The sequence below is a fragment of the Scyliorhinus torazame genome, chromosome 5 (genome assembly GCF_047496885.1).
Source record: "Scyliorhinus torazame isolate Kashiwa2021f chromosome 5, sScyTor2.1, whole genome shotgun sequence".
Classification (NCBI taxonomy): domain Eukaryota; kingdom Metazoa; phylum Chordata; class Chondrichthyes; order Carcharhiniformes; family Scyliorhinidae; genus Scyliorhinus; species Scyliorhinus torazame.
Window position 1 is genome coordinate 113,390,304 of NC_092711.1, and position 12,336 is coordinate 113,402,639.

Genomic DNA, 12,336 nt, shown 5'->3' on the forward strand with positions numbered 1-12,336 from the left:
TTCTTAGCCTCGAATGATACACGTTTCCCCACCAATATTGCCACCCCTCTGTTTATTGCGTCCAACCCTGAGTGGGATACCTGTCCCACCCATCCTTTTCTTAGTCTTACCTGATCCGCCAACTTCAGGTGTGTCTCCTGGAGCATGACTACGTCCGCCTTCAGTCTCTTGAAGTGCGCAAACACCCGTGCCCACTTAATCGGCCCATTTAAACCTCTCACATTCCACGTGATCAGCCGGATTGGGGGGCCATTCACCACCCCCCACCCTCGTCGACTAGCCATCCCCTTTTTTAGGCCATCTCCTCATCCAGGTCCCATGCACCCGTCTGTCCCCCTGGCAGCGCCCGCCCGCCCCGACCACCTCATCTCTTACCAGCTCCCCCTTGCACTCAGCAGCAGCAACCCAGTTAATCCCCCTCCCCGCTAGATCCCCCTCTAGCTTGATTACTCCCCCCATATTGCTTCCGGAAGTCAGCTAACTCTGGCTGACCTCGGCTTCCCCCGTTCACTCTTTCACCTCCCTGCGTGTGAGGCTCCCATCCTTCCTGCACCCGTTTTCCCGCTATAATTTCCATAGCGCGGGAAAATACCCATGCTTTCCTCTCGGCCCCGCCCCCTATGGCGCAGTTCCCTCATTCCCCTTCCCTGTCCCTTTTCCCACCGGCGCCCACATTTCTTCGTGTCCCCCCCATCGGGGGGAGAAAAATTCCCCGTCCAACATTGCTATACAGTAGCCCTCCCTTTCCCCACTTTACATTACTGTACCACCACCTCGCTGCTTCTCTCCAAACATCAAACTTTCAAATCTAGTCCAGTTTCTCTTCTTGGATGAATGTCCATGCCTCCTCCGCCGTCTCGAAGTAGTGGTGCTTGCCCTGATGCGTGACCCACAGTCGCGCCGGCTACAGCATCCCAAATTTAATTTTCTTCCTATGGAGCACCGTCTTGGCCTGGTTAAAGCTCGCCCTCCTTCTCGCCACCTCCGCACTCCAGTCCTGATACACACGTATCACCGCATTCTCCCATTTGCTACTCCGTGCCTTCTTGGCCCAGCTCAGGACCATCTCTCTGTCCCTGCAGCGATGGAACTTCACCTCTATTGCTCCTGGTGGTTCCCCTGCCTTTGGTCTTCTCACGAGGACCTGGTACACTCCCTCCACTTCCAGGGCCCCGTTGGGGCCTCAGCTCCCATTAGCGTATGGAGCATCGTGCTCGCATCAGCTCCCTCCGTTCCTTCGGGGAGACCTAGAATCCGTAGGTTTTTCCTCCTCGAGCTGCTCTCCAGGGCTTCCAGCCTTTCTATGCACCTCTTGTGTAGTGCCTCGTGTGTCTCCGTTTTTACCACCAGGCCCTGTATCTCATCTTCATTCTCGGCTGCCTTTGTATTCACTCCACGAAGCTCCATCGCCTGGACCTTTTGTTTCCTTCTGTCCCTCGATTGCCAGTAACATCGGCGCCAGCACCTCTTTCTTGAGCTCCTCCACACATCGTCGGAGAAACTCCTGCTGGTCCGGGCCCCATACCATCTGGGCTCCATCGGCCGCCATCTTGCTTCTCCCTTCTCTTCTCTGCCACTGCTACAAAGGATCCTCCGCAATCTGGCCACTACCGCCACTCCTTTCCATACACACCCGGGGGGACTCCTTCCTTCGTCACCTCACACTGGGTTGGGTGGAAAAAAAATTCCGTTGGGGCTCCCGATAAGAGCCCAAAAGTGCGTTGGAACATGAGGTGCCGTAACGTGCGACTTAGCAGTGCATCACCGTAACCGGAAGTCGGGGTAATGGAATTTCTAATGCTGACTGAAGACAATGGCTTTGGTCTTCCAATTTTTAATTGGAGGAAATTTCTGTTCATCCAGGACCGGATGTGGGACAAGCAGTTTGATAATTTAGTAACAGTGGAGGAATGGGGAGGGATGGGGGTGAGGTAGAGCTGGATGTTGTCAGTGGACATGTGAAAACTACACTTTTGGATGATGTCACCTCGTGGCAGCATTTAAACGGTCTGTCGTCAGTGTGAACTCTTTGATGGGACACCTGATCCCAAGAACCTTTAAAGCACTTCCCGCATTTTCTGCATTTAAAAGGTCTCATCATTGTGAATCTGCTGGTGTGTCAGCAGTTGGGATGAATGAGTGAATCCCTTCCCACACTCGGGGCAGGTGAAAGGCCTTTCCCCAGTGTTAACTCGCTGGTGCATCAACAGGCTGTATGACTGAGTGAATCCACGCCCACACTCGGGGCAGGTGACAGGCTTCTCCCCAATGAAATGAATGAAAATCGCTTATTGTCACAAGTAGGCTTCAAATGAAGTTACTGTGAAAAGCCCCTAGTCGCCACATTCCGGCGCCTGTTCGGGGAGGCTGTTACGGGAATGTGTCGATGGGTTACCAGGTCAGATGGGTAATTGAACGCCTTGCACAGTCCCCACATTTCCATGGTTTCTCCCTGCTGTGACTGCACTTGTGTTTTGACAACTCACAGAACACGTGTACGGTTTCTTGCCACTGTGAACTGTGATTTTTCCTTCCATGTTCAAAATCTGATGATATTCAGGTTACGATCAGTTACACGACTGTCAGATTTTGATGTGGTGTTTGGTTGGAGTTTCCCAATTGCTGATTCCCAATTCCCACATCCTTCCCTGCTGATACCCCGTGAAACTGATTTAAAATAGAAAATAGGGAGTGAGAGAGAACCCACAAAAACACAAAGGCAGGTTGGGAAATTGAGCTGAATGAATCTGGTAACTTGTGGGGCCGGCACTGGGAAAAAGTGACTCTGAAAACTGTTGAAAGTGAACTAGTTTGTTATTGTCCTTCAGGGAAGGGAACCTGCCACCCGGTCTGAGCCCACACAAGATTCGGGCCTCTGCAAGAACACAAGAAATAGGAGCAGAAGTAGACCATTCGGCCCGTCAAACCTGCTCTGCCATTGAACACAATTGTGGCTGATCTTCGTCTTCAATTCCACTTTCCCGTTAGCTCTCTGTGTCCTTTGACTTCCTGAGAGACCAAAAATCTCACCATCTCAGCCTTAAATATATTCAACGATGGTCACAGTAACTTCATTGCAGTGTTCATGTAAATCTAATTGTGACAATAATGATTCTTATTATCATCCACAACCCTCTGGACTCGAATTTTATGTGAGAAACCGAGTGAGAGAGAAAGAGAGTGAGTAGTGGGGGAGAGAGTGAATCAAAAAGATTGATGGAAAGGGAGAGAGAGTGAGAACGGAGTGAGGGTAACAGCAAGCAATGGACCAGCAACTGAATCACAATTTGATAGAATCTCCTAAACACTTAACCTCCACCATCTGGATGGACAGGACAGCAGATGTATGTGACCATCACCACCTGCAAGTTCCTTTCCAAGAAAGGGAAAGTCAGGGAACCAAGAGGTGAAGTAATCAGTGGGAAGCGTAGCTGCTTAGGAATACAAAAAAGCACGAAAAGACAGAACTCAGGAGAGGTTACAATAGTTCCCATCCCACAAAATATGACACAGTGTATGGAAAGGCTCAGTAAACCAAGGTCCACCACACTAAGAAAACAAAAAGGGACGGTCAATAGAGAATTAAAGGTGCTATATTTAAATGCGCGCAGTGTACGGAACAAGGTAGACGAGCTTGTGGCCCAGATTGTGACTTGCAGGTATGATGTGGTAGGCATCACAGAGACGTGGTTGCAGGGGGTTCAGGACTGGCATTTAAACATCCAGGGATGTTAAATAAAGGTAACTACAGGGGCATGAGGGAGGAACTGACGAAAATCGACTGGGAGCAGACCCTAGTGGGAAAGACAGGAGAACAGCAATGGCAGGAGTTTCTGGGAGTAATTGAGGACACAGTACAGAGGTTCATCCCAAAGAAAATAAAGGTTATCAGAGGGGAGATTAGGCAGCCATGGCTGACAAAGGAAGTGAGGGAATGCATCAAAGCAAAAGAGAAAGCCTATAATGTGGCAAAGAGTAGTGGGAAGTCAGAAGATTGGGAAGGCTACAAAAACAAACAGAGGATAACAAAGAGAGAGATAAGGAAAGAGAGGATCAAGTTTGAAGGTAGGCTAGCCAGTAACATTAGAAATGATAGTAAAAGTTTATTTCAATACATTAAAAACAAACGGGAGGCAAAAGTTGACATTGGGCCGCTCCAAAATGACGCTGGAAATTTTGTGATGGGAGACATGGAAATAGCCGAGGAACTGAATAAGTACTTTGCGTCAGTCTTCACAGTAGAAGACATGAGTAATATCCCAACAATTCCGGAGAGTCGGGGACAGAGTTGAATGTCGTAGCCATCACAAAGGAGAAAGTGCTAGAGAAACTAAGAGGTCTAAAAATTGACAAATCTCCGGGTCCAGATGGGCTACATCCTAGAGTTCTAAAGGAGATAGTGGAAGCGTTGGTGATGATGTTTCAACAGTCACTGGAGTCAGGGAAAGTACCAGAGGATTGGAAAATCGCTGTTGTAACCCCACTGTTCAAGAAGGGAACAAGGAAAAAGATGGAAAATTATAGGCCAATTAGCCTGACCTCGGTTGTTGGCAAGATTCTAGAATCCATTGTTAAGAATGAGATTTCTAAATTCTTGGAAGTGCAGGGTCGGATTAGGACAAGTCAGCATGGATTTAGTAAGGGGAGGTCGTGCCTGACAAACCTGTTAGAGTTCTTTGAAGAGATAACAAATATGTTAGACCAAGGAGAGCCAATGGATGTTATCTATCTTGACTTCCAAAAGGCCTTTGATAAGGTGCCTCACGGGAGACTGCTGAGTAAAGTAAGGGCCCATGGTATTCGAGGCAAGGTACTAACATGGATTGACGATTGGCTGTCAGGCAGAAGGCAGAGAGTTGGGATAAAAGGTTCTTTTTCGGAATGGCAACCCGTGACGAGTGGTGTCCCGCGGGGTTCAGTGTTGGGGCCACAGCTGTTCTCTTCATATATTAACGATCTAGATAACGGGACTGAGGGCATTCTGGCTAAGTTTGCCGATGTTACGAAGATAGGTGGAGGGGCAGGTAGTATGGAGGAGGTGGGGAGGCTTCAGAAAGATTTAGACAGTTTAGGAGAGTGGTCCAAGAAATGGTTGATGAAATTCAACGTGGCAAGTGCGAGGTCTTGCACTTTGGAAAAAAGAATAGAGGCATGGACTATTTTCTAAACGGTGACAAAATTCATAATGCTGAAGTGCGAAGGGACTTGGCAGTCCTAGTCCAGGATTCTCTAAAGGTAAACTTGCAGGTTGAGTCCGTAATTAAGAAAGCAAATGCAATGTTGTCATTCATCTCAAGAGGCTTGGAATATAAAAGCAGGGATGTACTTCTGAAGCTTTATAAAGCATTAGTTAGGCCCCATTTAGAATACTGTGAGCAATTTTGGGCCCCACACCTCGGGAAGGACATACTGGCACTGGAGCGGGTCCAGCGGAGATTCACACGGATGATCCCAGGAATGGTAGGCCTAACATACGATGAACGTCTGAGGATCCTGGGATTATATTCATTGAAGTTTAGGAGGTTGAGGGGAAATCTAATAGAAACTTACAAGATAATGAATGGCTTAGATAGGGTGGATGTAGGGAAGTTGTTTCCATTAACAGGGGAGACTAGGACCCGGGGGCACAGCCTTAGAATAAAAGGGAGTCACTTTAGAACAGAGATGAGGAGAAATTTCGTCAGCCAGAGAGTGGTGGGTATGTGGAATTCATTGGGCGGTGGAGGCCGGGACGTTGAGCGTCTTTCAGACAGAAGTTGATAAATTCTTGATTTCTCGAGGAGTTAAGGGCAATGGAGAGAGAGCGGGTAAATGGAGTTGAAATCAGCCATGATTGAATGGTGGAGTGGACTCGATGGGCCGAATGGCCTTACTTCCACTCCTATGTCTTATGGTCTTATGGTCTTAAGACACACACTGTTGAACTTGTCTGAAATCCAGACCTGGATGAGTGAACACATTGCCTTTCATCACCGCTACAAACTCCACTCCCTTGTTACCAATTCCATCCCTGTCAAATGTCTGAGGCTGAAGCAAACTGTTCACAACCATGGTGAAATATTTCACCCCCAGATGAGCTCGTGACCACAGATCTACATCATCACCAAGATTGCCGACTTCCACCTCAGGAACACAGCTCGACTCCACCTTAGTCTCTGTTCATCTGCTGCAGAAACCATCATCCATTCTTCTGTTAGCTCTCAAACAAATTATTCCAACGCACTCGCAGCCGAACTCTAACATTAAACAACCCCCTCCATCCCATCCAAAACTCTGCTACCCATTTACTTACTCACACCAGCCCCTGTGCCCACTGATCTGCAAAGGCTTCCTTTTAAAAGGCACAAAAAGTTTAAATTTCTCATTGTTTTACTCCATGGTAATGATCATCCTGATCACTGTAATCTCCTCCACACACACCCCTTTGAGATCGCTGCACTCATTTAATTCCAGCCACTTGAGCATTCCTGATTTTAATCTCTCCACCATTACTTAGTTGCCAGGGACTCCATTTCTGGAATTTCCTCCTTCAAACTCTCCGGTTCACTTTCCTCCATGAAGATTGTCCTTAAAATCTAATATCTCCTCTTGTGGCTCAGTGTCAATTGTTACGTTGTAACGTTTCTCTGAAAGTCTTCAAAGTTTTATTCTGTTCAAGTCACCATATAAATTCGAATTATTGTCACAGCCCTGGGCATATATTCTGCCCCAAAATAGGAATTTGTAACTCAGAGTGAAGCAGTTTGCTGGACATTCTGTCATGAAGGAACGTTTCAAAAAAATGTTGCCTCCAACAATGATGGCCACTGAGCCTGCCCTCTGCTGCTCGTGCCCCGATAAAGATGGCGGGGGCACTGCCGCTAGTGATCCAAATAAGGATCCCGATGGCGCATGCGCGCCACTGCCAGTACCAAATAAAGATGGCGGCCGCAAAATCTTGTCTGTGAGAAAACTGCAGCTCCCGCTGAGATCCTCAGGTCCCGGCAGGTTATTTTTTCGGATTTTTGGTCTATCTAACATGTACACGAAGCGTGCCTAACGACCCTCCTGATTTATCTCTCCCTCCGTCCCGCCATTCCCACCTTTACGGATTGTGGATACGAGAAAGAAGCTTTTGCTGTGTCACCATTAATCACACTGCGCATGCTTCACTCAGCCCAGTCCCGCCTCCTCATTCACGCTGATTGATTGGAGGACCAGTCAGACTGGATTGGTCCTCTGGACCCGCCCACTCTTCGGCTATTGGTTCGATGCTGCCGTCAATAACCCCGTGTATTGTGAGGTGTCAGGTGAAAGGTCAGTGTCGGGTTTTCCAAACCCCCAGTGCGGTCCCAGCGCCGAAAGTGAAACAGTGAACATTCTCCACTCTCAGTATCCGCCGCTTCCGGCTTCTCTCCACAAACAACGTCACAGAGACCAGGGGGGGGAGACACTGACCCAGTGACAATGTCACTGCATTAGAGGAAAAGTCTAATGGCACCCCTCCTGTTCAAAAAGGCAGAAAGTCGGAAACTAGTTAGTTTAAAGCCTGTTGTTGGGAAACTGTTGGAATCCATTATTGAGGAAATAGTAACTGGACATTTGGAAAGTCAAACCGCAATCCATCAGTCAGCGTGGTTTGGTGAAGTGTTTGACTCACTTGTTGGAGTTCTTGGAAGATGTAACAGGCCAGGTGGATAATGGGGGTCCTGTGGATGTATTTGGACTTCCAGAATACAGTTGATAAGGTGTCACACGAAAGGTAATAAACAAGGGAAGATCCCACAGGGTTGAGAGGTAATATATTAGCTTGGATTGAGGATTGGCTAACCACCAGACAGCAGAGAGTGGGGTTAGATTATATTAGATTTATTATTAGATAAACCGGACCGACCTCCTCAGAAGACAAACATGGGACACAACCGACAGAATACCCTTCGTCGTCCAGTACTTCCCCGGAGCGGAGAAACTACGTCATCTTCTTCACAGCCTTCAACACGTCATTGATGACGATGAACATCTTGCCAAGGTCATCCCCACACCCCCACTACTTGCCTTCAAACAACCGCGCAACCTCAAACGAACCATTGTTTGCAGCAAACTACCCAGTCTTCAACAGTGACCACGACACCACAAAACCCTGTCATGGTAATCTCTGCAAGACGTGCCAGATCATCGACATGGATACCACTATTACACGTGAGAACACCACCCACCAGGTACGTGGTACATACTCGTGCGACTCGGCCAACGTTGTCTACCTCATACGCTGCAGGAAAGGATGTCCCGAAGCGTGGTACATTGGCGAGACCATGCCGACGCTGCGACAACGAATGAACGGACATTGCGCAACAATCACCAGGCAGGAATGTTCCCTTCCAGTCGGGGAACACTTCAACATTCAAGGGCATTCAGCCTCTGATCTCCGGGTAAGCGTTCTCCAAGGCGGCCTTCAGGACCCGCGACAACGCAGAATCGCCGAGCAGAAACTTATAGCCAAGTTCCGCACACATGAGTGCGGCCTCAACCGGGACCTGGGATTCATGTCACATTACATTCATCCCCCACCATCTGGCCTGCAAAATCCTACCAACTGTCCTGGCTTGAGACAATTCACACCTCTTTAACCTGGGGTTACCCCATCTCTGGATCTGTAAAGATTTAATCACCTGCTAATGCTCGCATTCCTAGCATTGTTTGGCATCTTTGAATTTGTCTATATATGTGTTTCTGGAACAGACCTCTTCATTCACCTGAGGAAGGAGCAGCGCTCCGAAAGCTAGTGACATCAAAACAAACCTGTTGGACTTTAACCTGGTGTTGTAAGACTTCTTACTGTGCTCACCCCAGTCCAACGCCGGCATCTCCACATCATTAGATTTATTGACACATATCTTGAGGAAAAACATTTTTACCCAGAGGGTGGTGAGGGTCTGGAATGCACCGCTGAGGAGGGTGGTAGAGACGACTTGCCTCACATTCTCTTAAAAGTTCCTGGATGAAGACTGACACATCATAACATTCAGGGCTATGGGCCAAGTGCTGGCAAATGGGATTAGGTAGGTCGGTCAGGATTTGATGTGTTGGTGCAAACTCGATGGATCGAAGTGCCTCTTCTGCACTTTTGCTGATAATACAAAGTTCGGTGGCATCGTAGACAGCATTGATGACAGCATAAAACTGTAAGAAGATAATAACAATAATAATAATCACTTATTGTCACAAGTAAGCTTCAATGAAGTTACTGTGAAAAGTCCCTAGTCACCACATTCCGGCGGCTGTTCAGGGAGGCCGCTGCAGGAATTGAACCTGCGTCCAATCTCTCCCTATAACTCAGTCTCTTGAGTCCTGGCAACATCCTTGTAAATCTCTTCTGCATTCTCTCCAGTTTAATAACATCTTTCCCATAGCAAAGCAACCAAAACTGAACACAATACTCCAGGTGCGACCTCACCAACGTCCTGTACAACTGCAACATAACTTCCCAACTTGTATACTCAGTGCCCTGACTGATGAAGGCCAAAAGCCTTCTTCACTGCCCTATACACCTGTGACTCCACCTTTAGAGAACCGTGCACCCGAACTCCAAGGTCCCTCTGTTCCACGATATTCCCTCAGGCCCTACCATTCACTGTGAAAGTCCTACCTTGATTTGACTTTCTGAAATGCAACTCCTCACACTTATCTGTATTGAACTCCGTTTGCCATTTCTCAGCCCACTTTCCCAGCTGATCGAGAGCCTGCTGCAATTTTTGATAACCTTCCTCACTGCCGACAATACCACCTATTTTAGTATCATCTGCAAACTTACTGATCATGCCTTGTACGTTCTCGTCCAAATGGTTGATATAGATACAAACAGCACTCTCCTAGTTACTAATCTCCGAGTTACTCCCTACTTAGTTAATTACTCCAGTTTCTCAAATTTAGAACAGATTCCCAACCAGCGAATCAGCTTTACTCTGAGGTAAGTTATTTATATTTACTCTTCCGAAGCTCCTCCTCCCCGGATTCGGGCCAAATCCGCTCCCTGCCGACTAGGCCGTATAGTCCCGAGGTAAGTTATTTATATTTACTGTTCCAAAGCTGCTCCTCCCCGGATTCGCACCAACTCAGCTCCCTGCGTTGGTGAGATTCATACATGGGTGTCTTGAAAATCGTTGGGACAGTAACTATCCTGTAAGGTAACGAGTCATTTTTCTTCCCAATTGGCCGAGGAAGGCAGTGTGTCACAAGGATGGATGTGTTGGCCGGACTGGAGGATGGGGGAGGTCATGTGATCAAACCTCCAGGAATACATTTAATCAAAGTTGATGAGGAGAGAATGTTGTGAATTTCTGTCCTAAACTGACAGTGAGGTTTCTGTAAATTTACAGGATAATGGAAGTGGAGGTTTAACAGACGGGAAAAGCAAACCAAACGTCACATCACGATCTGACAGAGTCACTCGATTCATGAGAACCTGAATTTCAGCAGCATTTCGGTGTGGAAGGTAAAAGGTTTGTCTGTGAGGGAAGATTTCAGGTCTCAGTGTGACTGGAAAAGCCCCGAGATTCACAAACCCTGGTTAGACCAAACCTGGAGAACTGTGTTCAGTTCTGGGCAACAAACCTGAGAAAGGATAGAATGGCCTCGGAGGGAGTGTAGCTCAGATTTACCTGAGTGATATCTGAATTCCCCGGGGTTAAATTACGAAACTAGATTACACAAAAGAGTCAGAGACATGATGGCACAAAGAACGGCATTCAGTCCATTGAGTCCATGCTAGCTCTCTGGAGCAATCCAGTCAGTCCCATTCTCCTGCTCCCTGTATCCTCACAGGTTTATTTCCCTCAGATATCCAATTTCCTTTTGAAATCAAATCATTCATTGTGTCTATTTTCAAACTCCCTCATAGGCAGCAAGTTTCAGGTCATTGTCGCTCGCTGTGTAAAAACATATATCTCATATCACCTCATATCTCCTGTACCTTTTACATACAAACTTGGAACAGGCCACTCGGCCCCTCGAGCCTGCTCAGCATTCAATAAGATTGCGGCTGATCTCATTCTAACGTTAACTCCACATTCCTGTCTACCCCTGATGACCTTTCACCTCCTTGCTCATCAAGAATCTATCCAGCTCTGCCTTAAAAATATTCAAGGACTCTGCTTCCGCTGCCTTTTAAGGACTTGAGTTCCAAAGTCTTACAACCCTCAAGAGAATAAAAAAATCCTCATCTCCATCTGAAATGGGTGACTCCTTATTTTGCAACAGTGATGCCCTCGTTCTAGATTCTCCCAGAAGAGGAAACATCCTCTCCACATCCACCCTGTCAAGACCCCTCAGGATCTTGTATGGTTCATTCCAGGTTTTACCCAAAACTTTAAATCTGTGTCCCGACTGCTTGTACGATCAGTGAATTCTTTGTCCACCTGATGGAAACCTGGCATAATCTTGTGTCCCTGAATCAAATCTCCCCTCAACCTCCTTTGCTGGAACCATTCTGGTAAATTTCCTCTGCACCTTCTCCAAGAACCTTCACATCCTTCCTGAAATGTGGTGACCAGAGTTTTATAAAGATTCATAAGAATTCCTACAGTGCAGAATCATAGACTTTACAATGCAGCGGGAGGCCATTCGGCCCCAGGGGTCTGCACCGGCCCTTGGAAAGAGCACCCGACTTAGGTTTAAGCCCATGCCTCCACCTTGTCCCCGTAACCCAGTCACCCCAACTAACCTTTGAGGCAATTTAGCGTGGCCAATCCACCAAACCTGCACATCTTTGGACTGTGTGAGGAATCCGGAGCCCCCGGAGGAAATCTATGCAGACACGGGGAGAAAATGCAAACTTCACAGAGGCAGTCACCCGAGACTGGAATTGAATCTGGGATTGTGGAGCTGTGAGGCAGCAGTGCTAACCACTGTGCCACCCCATAGCCGCACCTAACCTGCACATCCCTAGACACGAAGGGACAATTTATCAAGGCCAATCCACCTAATTTGCCCGTCTTTGGACTGCGGGGGGAATCCGGAGAACCGTGTGGAAACCCACGCAGACACGGGGAGAAAGTGCAAACTCCACACAGACACACAGTCACCAAGGCCGGAATTGAACCCGGGTCCCTGGCGCTGTGAGGCAGCAGTGCTAATCACTGTGCCACCAGAAGCATATTTTCAGTATCAATATTACTGTTTATGAAGCTCAAGGTAGAATTTGCTTTGCTAACTAATATGTGGCAAAGCAAATGTTAGTATGTCGTGTAGATATACAAGATCCCTCTTCACCTCTTTCTCTCTCCTCCCAAAGAGGCCAGTTGGGTTTTTATGACAATCCAGCAGTTTTCATGGTCACTTTTTCCCAGTGCCGACCCCACA

At 47.6% G+C, this 12,336-nt stretch overlaps 2 protein-coding genes across 2 annotated transcripts in view; one reads left to right on the top strand and one right to left on the bottom strand.

Moving 5' to 3' along the window:
- The window catches only part of LOC140421366 (uncharacterized), a 522,678-nt gene that overhangs the window by 503,917 nt on the left and 6,425 nt on the right, over nucleotides 1-12,336 (bottom strand). The gene's annotated exons all lie outside the window — the stretch shown is intronic.
- The window catches only part of LOC140417876 (uncharacterized), a 49,533-nt gene continuing 45,946 nt past the window's right edge, over nucleotides 8,750-12,336 (top strand). Inside the window, exons 1-2 of the mRNA XM_072501311.1 lie at nucleotides 8,750-9,038; nucleotides 10,356-10,471. The gene's annotated coding sequence lies outside the window, so the exon portion shown is untranslated. The remainder of the gene's footprint in view (nucleotides 9,039-10,355; nucleotides 10,472-12,336) is intronic.